Raw genomic sequence first — 12,527 nt, 5'->3', positions numbered from 1 at the left:
TCTTTTGGTTCATATTTAAAGAAAAATGATGATTTAATTATTTCATTTTATAAGAAACAGCTACTCAACCATAAACTGCAAAGTAATATATTTATATCTTCATGTGCTGCCCATAGGCGTAAGACAACCTTTTATATCAGAGGTTTCTTTACAGGTTTTTTTGGTCAACATTTCATTTAAATATAGTTATATATAAGCAGTATTCAAATTAATTAAAATTACCTGTATCTTCTAAGAGTCATGACACGTCTTCACAGATTAGCTAATGACATTAATTTTCATTGATACTATAATGATTTAATTTACATGACCTCTCAAATATCTGATATTTTCCTTACCTAATAATTCAGTAAGAAAATATTTTTCTAAAACAAAAAGCAGTTTGCAGCCCCAACCATCACTGCAATGATATACATGTCAACTGAGGTGTCTGCTTGCCATACTGAGTCTGATTTCTAAGCTGGAGAATAGCCAAGGAAATGAGAAACCTGTATTTAAGGGCAAACCATATCTTATCTGTAATGATTGCCTCCCATAGGGCAGACAAGATTAGAGAAATGTAGTGAAAATTATCTTGCCTAATTCTGGATAATTTTGTTTTTGTTTTGTTTTCATATGATGTCATTTACCACTTGGAAGTCTGAAATGAGAAGTTAAAATCAATAATCTTAAACTTGCTTTCAGCTAAAAATGTATTTGATTTTACTTTGGATAATTTCGTACAACCATGTGTACGGGATAAGAATACTTTAAGTTAAAAAAAAATCGAATTCCTCACTTTGACAGTTTGTTGATGACAAAACCAGGTTAAAGATTATGTTTTCTTTTTCTATGATGACAGTCCTAAAAAAAGCTATTAAATATGCATAGTTTCTATATAATTAAAAAAATCAAATAATTACTTCACCCACAGTTGCAGTAATGATATGGTATCAGAATGCTTATATTTAGAATGCTGACAGGAAAGACAGTTGATATCAAGGTGCATGTTATAAAGACTGTTTCTCGTGATTAATGTTACTCACAGTCTGAACGAAAGCTTTTCTTTAATTAGTGCTGTAGGTTTTTAATGTAGAAATCATGAAAGGTGTCAGTCTGATACCAGGAGAGACTGAAGTCCTTTGGTTATCAGTACAGGTACGGTTGTGGCCACATCAGTACAAGCTTTCGCACAATACTCTGCTAATGTGTCTCACCTCTGACCTGTAGGATCATGTCTGGGGTTTGCAGGTTGTTCAGTATACCCATTTAAGACTTACACTTTCTGCTAAGAGTGACAGTTAATGACAACCGAAATAGTATTCTTTGGAGCTGAGGACGTTTTTCCACTGGGAACTAACTAAGACCACATAGCAACTGTCAGAGGTTAATGGCTTGCCGTCACACTACTTACCTCGGACTGATTCAATTGGTGAGATAGAAGTAAATATGAAAGTTCTTTATAAATGATTAAGATGCAGCACTGCATATCAGAAAGTGATACACAGTAGAGAGGATGTGTTACATAAATATAATGAATTCGATGTTTATAACTGCAGGTCCTGTTGTAGAAGGTTATCATTCATTTTCAACCAGAGAGGAATCTTTTTTTTAGTAAATCCAAAATTATTGGTTTTAAACAGCTCTCAGTGTACTTTCTAGAAATGTGCTTTGTAAAATAAAGGGAACTTCTTCTTCTTCTTTTTTTTTAAACCCTCTTAAAGCTCACTAGAAAAACCTTCCAAATCAGATACCTAATTTAAAATGTTAACATTTCAGTTATATACATTCATAACTAATAAATAAAGCCATCTGTAATCTTAATTGAACAATTCAAGCAATTAAATATTGCTGTGTATCTGTTAGAGAGCAACACTAAACTGAAATAAAATGTTTTAAAGACCTACTCTGCCACAAGATGGAGTTGGATGGTTGCACCACTTCAACGTCTCTGGAGTTATTACAGATTTATAATATCCTATTGCATGAAAATAAGTTTGACTAGGGGAAACCAGAGGTTTTATTAATTATTAATTATTATTATTAGTGGGAGGGAGGGGTGAATCTTGTTCCAGCATGTATATATTAAGTATAAGACACTAACAAAAGAGTGACGTGAACCTTAATGGTAAACTAGAATGTATATGGAGTTTTGGTTACAATTGCCTTGGTTAACCTACTCTGTTCTTATTTTAAAAAAATGAAATTTAACATCTATGTTTGTTATCTTGACTCCGATTTCCTAAATGTTGTACAGTCTACATTAATGAGGGCAAAAATAAAGAGATCAGAAACTAATTTGGAGAGACTATGGGTAAATAGGCCATAACTGGATTGAGAATGTAACAAAGTAAGACATAATAGCAACACGTCCCAACTTTGTTTGAAGCTGGAGGAAAAAAGTTACAGCAGCTCTATGCAGTGATTAATTTCTCCAGCATTTTGGTATTCAGATAAAGATTGAGTGCCTGAACTCTATAAGGCCTAAATAGGCCTGTCTGATACCGATATCCAGGGGGACCTGCATAATCTCAAATCCTACACTGTCCTGTTGTGTTGAACAAACAATTATGAGAAAAATGTCCAAACTCTCAATGTAGGCTACTGTCACAAATCCAACCCTAAATGGAATGAAAACATGTATTAATGATCCACCTGGGGGAAAAGGCATCCCTTTGCTTTCCATCTCTCTCAAACCACTCCCCCCCCCCACACACACACATCCTCAGCCGCTAGCATAACCCTTGCTGCCATGATGTACCACTGGATTTTGAACTGACCTGCATTTATGTTCTTATGGACCGTGATTCAGCAAAACACATACATACACACACAGCAACTCATAGCCAGCTTCAGGAGATTGCTTCCCCTCTCCTCCAGTAGGCAGAAATATGACTCTTAGCAATTCCTTTCTATCTTTTAAAGGCACAGCTCCATTGTGTCCATGGGTGTTTGTCCCTCAGGGGAAAAAATGTTATATCTGTCTGCATCCATTAACCTTCATTGGGGGAGAGGGAGTGGAAAAAGAACAAGGTAACACTTTCATATTGGTGGACAACTCAGAGGTATCCAAGCTCTTGGACACTTACCTGAATGAAAAACTACCACTTGACCTTTTGAATTTCACCCACCATTAGTTTCAATTCAAGTATATCTTACTATATTGCACACTTTAATCAGTAGCTTAAGTGTGGATATATTTTTTGCTAAATAAAACCTGAGCTAATACTAGAAGGATCCTGCCCCAGAGTACAGTAAAAACTAAAATGTGCATAAAACACATTTAGGGTCAGATTTTGAAAAACAATATATGTGCAAAATGTTGGGTACACTTGTATGCTAAGGCCTGACCCAACAAAGCATATAAACTCATGCTTAAATTTAAGTCTGTGAGCAGTCCCATTCACTTTAATGGGACTATTCACATGCTTAAAGTTAAGCATATGCTAACCACTAAGAATGATTTGAAGGACACTCTTTATGGGTTAGCATCGTTTCCAGGAGTTTGTTGTGCCCATTTCATTCATCCTATACTTTTTAATATGAAAACTGGAAAAAAAAAATGTAAAGACTTTTCAATAGAAATTAGTTATATTTTTAAATAGTGTTTAGTCATTCCTAGGCAGTCAGCACATGATTTTAGAATCACCAAGGGTGACAAAGAGTGGAGAAATTACAGTCGCATTTATAAAGAGCATTACAGCAATCAGTGAAACATCTGCCACTAAGTGATATCTATTTCAACCCCCTGCAGGAGGGAAATGATGTATCTAAGAATCACATGAAAGCAAAATGCTGCATATATAACAATTTTAGAATGTCTGTGCAGAAAAGTCTAAAGGCTAGCCTTACTTAAAAATACCTGCATAAATCTAGAGTTATATACTCATTCCCAGTTTCACTAATTTTAAAATATATCAGTTTACAAATTCTATACACAGTGTATAAACTACATTTTCAGATCAGAGTTCAACTATTTAAAACACATTTATGTTCTCTGTTACACGTGCCATTTGGATTTCTTTTTCATTTACTTAAAATTCAGCCCTTCAAATGGAGATGTATTTGAGATAATAATAGAACACAGACCCTTTTATCTTCAGGTTTCCTGGTCAGACCTAGCCCAGGTTGGCAAGCAACTGAAAAATAATAGCCTTCCAAGAATAATCAAATGGTTATGTAAAAACAGCTGGTGGTCCTATTCCAGAAATTATGCAATGTTCCACATCTGGGCTGGTAAAATTAATAATTTTGAATGTTTTCAGATATAGTTAGCCTTTTTAATCAAAGTATTAATTGAGCAATATATGTGGATAAATTTTCATCTCTGGAATGATCACTTTGACTATTTGTTCTTCAGTATGCAAAGACAATCATTTCCCTTTCATATATTTCAAGTTAGTATTTTGAATAAGCCAATCTTGTAATGATGGAAATAAAGGAAAATTCAACAAAATGCAGGACTGTCCTTAGTTGAAGAACACTAAAGGAAAAGTATGTTCTATTGGTTAGAGCTCAGGACTGAAGATCTGGATCATTTACCAACAGCTGAATGAGCATGTAACCTGGGGCAAAACATACAAATACCCCTTCCTGTCTCAGCAGGTGGGGAGGGAGGGTGACCAGATCGCAAGAGGAAAATATCAGGATACACGGGAGGCAGCCACAGGCTCACAGCCCTGACCAGAGCCATGCGGGAGGGGGGTGCACAGCACTAGGAAGATGCAAGGGGGCTGTACAACCGCTGCTGCAGCCCCTGGGAGGGGTTCATGGCCCCAGCTCCAGCCCCTGGCAGAAGCCCCCAGCTGAAGCCAGGGGGCAGGGGTGCATGATCCCAGTTCCAGCCCTGGCCGCACTGCTGGCTCAGCCCAGCTGACAGTCACCTCAGCTCCCAGCAGGGCCCATGAGTGCAACCAGGGGAGGGGGCAGAGTGTGGGGGAGTGAGTGTCTGGGAAGACTGTGGTGGGGTGCTGGACTGTGAGGGGGTGGAGGGTGTTGGGCAGTGGGGGGGTTGTGTGTTTTGGGGTGCTAGGCAATGGGGGGTCTGTTAGGAGGCACTGGGAAGTGGGAGAGATCTGTGTGTGTTGGGGCACTGGGCAGTAGGGGGTCTGTGTGGGGTGCTGGGCAGCTGTGGTGAGGCTTTGGGTGAGGGGGCACTGAGCAGGGGTGATGGTGTGCAGGGCACTGTGCATTTTTGGTGGAAGGGTTGTGGGGTGGGGGCGCTAGGCATAGTGCGTCCAGGGGATGCTGGGCATAGCGGGTCAGGGGGGCACTGGATGGGGGAGCTGTGTGACACAGCATGGGCCTGCTTCCAACAGAGAAGGGGCATGCTGGCAGCACAGGGCCAGGTGGACCAGTGTGCGTCTGACCATGCCATGCATGCCCCATTGCCCCTGGCCGGACCTCCATCCGCCACTCGCTTCCTGACCTGAGGGCTGGAGCAGGGGGAGGAGGTGAGGGAGTGGGATCCTAGCGGCGCTTACCTGGGTCCTAGAATCAGGGCTGGCCAGGGGGGGTTTCCATGTGCTGCGCCTGCCACTAGTGCCAGCTCCGCAGCTCCCATTGGCTGGAACCATGCCAATGGAAGCTGTGGGGGCAGGGCTTGCAGGTGTGGGCAGAGCCCCCTGGCTGCCCCGACCCTAGGAGCCAGAGGGACCTGCCTTGGGCAGGGGTGGGGTCCTGATGGTGCTTACCTGGAGCGGCTCCGGGGAAGCAGCTGGCAGGTCCCTCTGGCTCCTAGGATCAGGGGTGGCCAGGGGGCTCTGCGCGCTTCCTGCACTCGCAGGCCCTGCCCCCGCAGCTCCCATTGGTTACAATGGAGCTGGCTCTGGTGGCAGTCGCAGCTCACGGAGACCCTCTGGCCGCCCCTGTGCCTAGGGGCTGCAGAATCCTGCCGACCGCTTCCCAGGAACTGCATGGAGCCAGCTAGGGAGCCTGCCAGCTAGGTTGACCAATCCACTCCAGCCCCTTGCCAAAATATTGGGACAAATGGTGTCCTGACCATACATTGGTCGGGACGTGGGATGAACAACTAAATATCGGGACAGTCCCAATTTTATCTGGATGTCTGGTCACCCTAGAGGGGGGTCAGACCACCGGGGTGATGGCTAACTCCTGGGAGGGCAGGGACAAAGGGAAAGTTCATTCCTACACATGCTGGAGCTGAGCCCCTCCTTGTGCTTAAAGTGTACATGGGAGTTGTATTAATTTAGATGGAATAAATGGGCCCCAAAGTGTCAAAGGTGTTAACATGACCTTCTCACTGTCCAACATTAAAAAGTGTTAAAGAAGATTTGTGGTTTCATATACAGAGACCTCAGCCTGCTTGGTACCAGTGCAAACACCTAATTAAACTTTTAAACCTTTTATTAAAACATACAGAAAAGAAGAGGGAAGACTAACGCATTTGAAATGTAAAGTACTAAGTAACGTTTTCATTTTAACATCCCTTCTTTGCTTTCCTGTTAGCTGGAGAGAGATTTTAGAAGGAAGCTTCCCTCTCCTTCTCCCTACTCCCCATGAGCCTTATAAATTGTAATCACTGTCCGTTTTAGGGAAAGAGATGAAATTAGTTGAAATGGACTGAAGGAGTTACTGCTGCTATTAAAGTCTAATCCCATTTCCTACCAGACAAAGCAAGACAAGCACATAAATGGGGAGAGGAAAGAATAGCAAAGATAGAAAAGGAACCTTCTGACTCTGGTGTTGACTCACTTGCAACTTCACTGCTGGTAAAACAAAGGCATAGTACAAGCTCCTATATGCCACCTGAGACCTTGCAAATTTGTACCAGCACCAAGCTGTTTCAGGCACTGCTTTCAGCTGCCTCTTTCTGGTAACAGGCTCACTTCAGTGTTGCAAATTATACAGACTTGACTGGCTGATTCATAGATTCACAGATTCTAGGACTGGAAGGGACCTCGAGAGGTCATCGAGTCCAGTCCCCTGCCCTCATGGCAGGACCAAATACTGTCTAGTCCATCCCTGATAGACATTTATCTAACCTACTCTTAAATATCTCAAGAGATGGAGATTCCACAACCTCCCTAGGCAATTTATCCCAGTGTTTAACCACCCTGACAGTTAGGAACTTTTTCCTAATGTCCAACCTAAACCTCCCTTGCTGCAGTTTAAGCCCATTGCTTCTTGTTCTATCCTTAGAGGATAAGGTGAACAAGTTTTCTCCCTCCTCCTTATGACACCCTTTTAGATACCTGAAAACTGCTATCACGTCCCCTCTCAGTCTTCTCTTTTCCAAACTAAACAAACCCAATTCTTTCAGCCTTCCTTCATAGGTCATGTTCTCAAGACCTTTAATCATTCTTGTTGCTCTTCTCTGGACTTTCTCCAATTTCTCCACATCTTTCTTGAAATGCGGTGCCTAGAACTGGACACAATACTCCAGTTGAGGCCTAACCAGCGCAGAGTAGAGCGGAAGAATGACTTCTCGGGTCTTGCTCACAACACACCCGTTAATACATCCCAGAATCATGTTTGCTTTTTTTGCAACAGCATCACACTGTTGACTCATATTTAGCTTGTGGTCCACTATAACCCCTAGATCCCTTTCTGCCGTACTCCTTCCTAGACAGTCTCTTCCCATTCTGTATGTGTGAAACTGATTTTTTCTTCCTAAGTGGAGCACTTTGAATTTATCTTTGTTAAACTTCATCCTGTTTAACTCAGACCATTTCTCCAATTTGTCCAGATCATTTTGAATTATGACCCTGTCCTCCAAAGCAGTTGCAGTCCCTCCCAGTTTGGTATCATCTGCAAACTTAATAAGCGTACTTCCTATGCCAATATCAAAGTCATTAATGAAGATATTGAACAAGCTGGTCCCAAAACAGACCCCTGCGGGACCCCACTTCTTATGCCTTTCCAGCAGGATTGGGAACCATTAATAACAACTCTCTGAGTATGGTTATCCAGCCAGTTATGCACCCACCTTATAGTAGCCCCATCTAAATTGTATTTGCCTAGTTTATCGATAAGAATATCATGCAAGACCGTATCAAATGCCTTACTAAAGTCTACGTATACCACATCCAGAGCTTCTCCCTTATCCACAAGACTCGTTATCCTATCAAAGAAAGCTATCAGATTGGTTTGACATGATTTGTTCTTTACAAATCCATGCTGGCTATTCCCTATCACCTTACCACCTTCCAAGTGTTTGCAGATGATTTCCTTAATTACTTACTCCATTATATTCCCTGGCACAGAAGTTAAACTAACTGGTCTGTAGTTTCCTGGGTTGTTTTTATTTCCCTTTTTATAGATGGGCACTATATTTGCTCTTTTCCAGTCTTCTGGAATCTCTCCCGTCTCCCATGATTTTCCAAAGATAATAGCTAGAGGCTCAGATACCTCCTCTATTAGCTCCTTGAGTATTCTAGGATGCATTTCATCAGGCCCTGGTGACTTGCAGGCATCTAACTTTTCTAAGTGATTTTTAACTTGTGCTTTTTTTATTTTATCTGCTAAACCTACCCCCTTCCCATTAGCATTCACTATGTTAGGCATTCCTTCAGACTTCTCGGTGAAGACAGCAACAAAGAAGTCATTAAGCATCTCTGCCATTTCCAAGTTTCTTGTTACTGTTTCTCTCTCTTCACTGAGCAGTGGGCCTACGCTGTCTTTGGTCTTCCTCTTGCTTCTAAAGTGTGGAAGTCTGAGCTAGAGTCTAAGTCTAAGCCAGACTCTTACTAGGCAGAGGGCTAAAGGAAATAGATAGGAAAGAGGAAATAAAATGGGAAAGGAAAAGGACACACTGTGAGTGCACATGTGCATGCACAACAAAATTTCACATCCCAGGTGGTGTTCAAGATTTAGTTGGAACTGGCAGTGTCATCTGGGTCACTCTCTCTGGCCTGAGCAGGACATCTCCCAAAGTCTCAGTGTTGCCACATTGGATCCCGGGGTCCCAGGAAATGGTGGGGGTTCAGCCATGATGTGAAGCTTGCTCCTTCCCCTTCTTTAAATTAAGTCAGCATTATTCCCAGAAAAATCTCTTTGAGGGCCCGAAAAGGGAGTGATAGCCTGTTCCCCACTGTTTTATTCACCAGTTAGGCCTAATTTCCAACACACCAATTTTGGCCTATTAATTTACAGTTCCACACATCTCTTGTTTGTTTATCAAACATGATCTTAATACGGTCCTTGAATTATATCAGTAGGTCTTTTTGTTTGGACTAATTTGGTCTGTCTACCTTGGGCAACTTTTACCATCACCATTTATTGTTATAGGTTATTGTGACATTTTATAAACTTTTTCACAGTTGAGCTCACCCTGATGGTAAATTTGTAGGCCCAGTTATCACAATAGATTGTACCGGGGAGGGACTCTGCCTCCTCTTGGCCAGGCAGGGGGTGGGAGTAGGGGAAGCTAATTAGCTTTCACCACTGCCCCCAAATTTAAGCTTTCCCAGAAGTCCAGGAGCCATCTTGCTACCCTGCATTCCCTCCCTCTAGTTGAGGTATACTGAGCTGTGTTTCCAGGATGTTGTGGGCCTGACTGATTGCCTGGTTTAGGATCAGGAAAGATTTTCTTCCATTTAGCCAAATTGTCAGGGATACAGAATTTTCCATCTTCCATGCAGCATTGTGAAGGCCTAGCTTAGGTTAAAAAGTGTAAGAATAGAACATTACTGATAGGAGATATTCCAGGAACGTTTGTCACAAGTTGTGGATGATTTTCAATGTAGCTAAAGAGTAAAAGATTCAGCTCCCAGAAATAAGTGAGATCCAGGTTATAGCTGGTAGAGATTCTGCCTGTAAAGACGAGGGGTGACCTAAAGTCTTCACAGACTGATGTTTCCCCTTTGTACCCTCTATCCCCCCATCCCTCACGTGGGGGAAGGTGAGGGGATTCAGAAGTGTGCCCAGCCCTGGGGGGGTTGGCTGAAAAGGGTCTACCAGGCAGACTTGGCTCTGGCTTTTTGTCCGCCCCAAGCAAAAAAAAAAAAAAAAAAAAATGGGGGGGGCCAGAATGGCAAAGCAAAAAAAAACAAAAATCTGTGGGGAGGTTGGAGCCAGGGTGCAGGGGGACTCCCTGCACTGCAGACGTGCCCCGGCTAGTGGGGGGGGTGAGAGGGAGGGAGCGGGGGGAGAGAGAGAAGGGGGGCGGCCAGGGCTTCAGGGGGGCGCTCGCCACGCGGCCCCGACCGCTGCACCGCCTGCCGGGAGGGCTCCGCGCTGCTCCGGTTGGCAGGGAGGGAAGGACGCAGGCTGCCCTGCCGGGCTTGCTACAGACCTGGCACTGGCTGGAGCAGACGGAGCGCGCAGCTCGCTCCCAGCAGAGCGCTCCCCTCCTCCGCGCTGCCACCCCCTACACGGCGGCCAGATCGGCGAACAAAACAAAACAAAAAAGCGGCCATGCTGCCCTAGGATTGGGCGGAATGCCTCCCCGTAGAATCTGCCGCTCCAAGCACGAGCTTGCTCGGCTGGTGCCTGGAGCCGGCCCTGCTACCAGGCATTATTGTTTATAAGACAGCAGCTGTAACTCTACACTGGACCCATTTAAATATCTGGTTCGTGAGGTTAGGAGGTGTATAGCGCCACTTCTTAAGTTAAGTTAAGTTAAAGTTGTGGCTTGTGTCTACCCACGTTTTCCTGGTGAACTCTGTCACTCACTTGCCTCATTTGTAAAACAGAAATAGAAATATCTACCTAACAGAAGGATCATGAGTTTTAATTAAGGTTTGTAAAGCACTTTGAAGTTCTTTGATAAAAGCACTATACAGTCTAAGTTCAAAATATTTGATTACTGATAATGTAATTTTTGGTGAATTTAGCTTTGTTTCCCCCATTAGAAAATCAGCTTATTAAAAACACTCATTTGAAATGAAACCAATACAAAATGTTTTTTGTTTGTTTTCTTCTATATTGACAAATGGAAGGCTGACTACAATAACAATCTAGTAGGGGGGGAAAAATCATCCCTGTACAGGAATATTCCAGAAAGATGTTAGCTTGAAAAATCTGAATTATAACAAAGTTTTTGATGCCTGAAATATAGCAGTTGGTACTGGTGAGTAGATGAGAGTGACGCTGGCCCAACCATGTGCAATAATCTGTTAGGATGAAGTTCTGTGTGCATTACTCCATATTCTAAGTGCCATGTAGGTGGCAGAATGTTGCTGGATTATCAATGAATAGCAAAGAATATAATAAAAATAACCTAGTTCATTCTGCTATTTGAAAAGCTATTAGCAAACTAGTTCATTTTATCTTATTTAAATAACTTAAAATGAACAGTGGTCCCAACTTCAGCCCCAATGTTTCTAGAGGCCTTTATTAATTTTCTAGTCTATTTAAATCAAAATAAGAGTTAGAGGGGTAAGAGATCAATTATTTCTGCAAATAATTCAATGTAGATTGAAAGGTATGATGAACTTTTATTTCCAGCTGCTTTATTTGGGTACGGCAGTGCCAGTATTGACAATATTCATGCTTTGAAGAACTTCAGGGAAGACCAGGAAAAAACATCTGCTGAATTCAGCCCTTTTTGGCATTCCTCTGGCTAGAGTTTCATCAGTTAAACTGTTCACTTTATCACACCTCAAGTATACATCCCAACAGGACCTCATAAGTAATACACTCAAAATCTGTACAGCGACTATGAATGCTTTTGTACAGCCACCTATTTCAGAGTTTAGTTTAGAGCTGTCATTCTTAATCCTCCTTTTATAATGGGACAATTTCAGTTTTTGGATTTTGAGCTAATTATTTTATTCATCTCTTGTTTAGTAACTTTCCCCAACTTCTCTAACAGTTTGCAGAATTTAGTTTGTTAAAGGGTTACTAGCTGACATATTGGATTCCTATGTCAGCACAACATATAATTTACTCCTCCAAGGTCTTGATTTAAATTAGGTTATGCCGCGGTTACTGGAACTTGTCCTGTTATGATACCTTAATAACAAGAAAATTAGTTCAGGTTAGCCAACTCTGATACATAACACACTGGGTAGCTCAGTGATCCTGAATCCAAAGCTATTTTATTCAGTAATGACTGTTTAGTACACTACAAGAAACATATCTTTCTTATATTGTTCCAGTAGTAATTATGTGTTATAAAGTACTAGAGACATACACTTTATCACTACTGAAAGTAATAGATTAATCAATGCCAATTTTCTATTAATAAAGACAGAACTGATTATATGATGCAGGAAGATCATTACAACTCTTAGGTACTTTTTAAAGTAAAGGTTACTGAACACAGATGTTAAATTGCTGTGCCAAAATAAGAAATATAAGAAAAGTAAAATCTATTGAAGCAGATGCTCAGCTGTGTTACTTGGTGTAACTCTATTGATTTATGTTAGCTGAAGACTTGGCCCCAAATAATCATTGTTGGCATCAGATAGCTCCCACAAAGTTGTAATAAAAGATATTGAAAAATTGTGTTAAAAGCAAACCTATAGGGAAATATTTTCTATTAGTTAGAGCAGATTACAGGGATCTATGATTCCCAGTTTCTATTCCTGACTCTGAACCACACATGAAGGGTATGATGTTTTATGGTCTTGTAGTAGGTAGGT

This window comes from Terrapene carolina, unplaced genomic scaffold (assembly GCF_002925995.2).
Source record: "Terrapene carolina triunguis isolate 2854851 unplaced genomic scaffold, T_m_triunguis-2.0 Scaffold42, whole genome shotgun sequence".
Lineage (NCBI taxonomy): Eukaryota > Metazoa > Chordata > Testudines > Emydidae > Terrapene > Terrapene triunguis.
This window is presented reverse-complemented; position numbering follows the sequence as displayed.